Consider the following 1,250-nt stretch of genomic DNA (forward strand, 5'->3'; position numbering starts at 1 on the left):
GAGGAAAAAGACGGCGTTTCATGGCACCATAAAAACAACGCTTTATTTTTCATCTCAGAGAGCCTGTCTGGGCATAGTTACGCTCAGGAGCCCGAGAAAGACTCAGAGCTAACACTCCCATGAAAAATTGCCGTCCACACAGCTGCCCGAGGCTCGTGCAAGAAGTAGAGATTTCTTTCTGTGTCCATCTGTGTGTGTCCAGCATCATCAATCAGCCCAGAATGGGGCCTGTGAGGGTCGGGTGGGTCTGCAGCTCTCAGTAAATGGCAAAGAGATTTGGCGAAAGGGAGAACATGAAGGCATGGGGGACTGTAAACGGTGGAGAGCAAAAGAACTCTAGTACATTGTGACCATTTTCAAACCTATTATGAGGACCTGAAGCGCCCAAGTGCCCTGGTGCTGGGCTGGCTTCAAGTCTACATTGTTCTTTTCAACAGCCACCAAACTCAGGGGAGGATGCCAAGCACTTCATTGATTCATTCATCATCCATGCATTCACTCATCGTGTGATGGACATTAATGCTACTCAGTAATATTTCCCTGTCTGTCTTCTGGATCCATATAGGATGAACATCCTTGCAACCCTTGTACTACTTTGGGGCCATCTGTCAAATTCTGGCCAGTGAGTGTGGGCCAGAATTGAGTTGAAAATGATAAATGTCACTTCTGGGTTGGAACATTTCATTGGTGTAAGACCCTCCAGAATCCCAGCTGAGGATCCTGGCCACTCTGTCAGCTTGGATTCAGAGTGACGGGACAAGAGCAGAGCACCATTCGCCCATAGTCTGAGCAAGAAAAAAAGCTTTTGTTTCCATAAACCAAAGATCTGGGTGTCGTGGTTGTGACTACAGCTTAACCTAGTCTGTTCAGTCTAACACCATGCAATCAGAAGACCCAGAAGCCAGATGCCTTCAGCTTCAGTCCTGGTTCTACAACTTACTAGTTAAGCAACTTTGGGCAAGTCCCTGAGCTTGAGTCTTCTCTCCATCTGTGAAATGGGGACAATAGCAAAACCTGCCGCCCTGAGCATCTTCATAAAATGGAAAAAGCTTCTGCCATCCCTCTCCCTCACCTATTTCCTGCCCTCGCCTTGCCTTTCTACTCTTGAGTGTCCAGGACAGGAGCAATCCACTGTCCTGGGTCATGAAGCAAACATAAAAAAGGAACACTGGGCCCTAGCCGATTTGGCTCAATGGATAGAGCGTCAGCCTGTAGACTAAAGGTCCCAGGGTTTGATTCTGGTCAAGGGC

This window comes from Myotis lucifugus, unplaced genomic scaffold (genome assembly GCF_000147115.1).
Source record: "Myotis lucifugus unplaced genomic scaffold, Myoluc2.0 scaffold_322, whole genome shotgun sequence".
NCBI classification, from domain to species: domain Eukaryota; kingdom Metazoa; phylum Chordata; class Mammalia; order Chiroptera; family Vespertilionidae; genus Myotis; species Myotis lucifugus.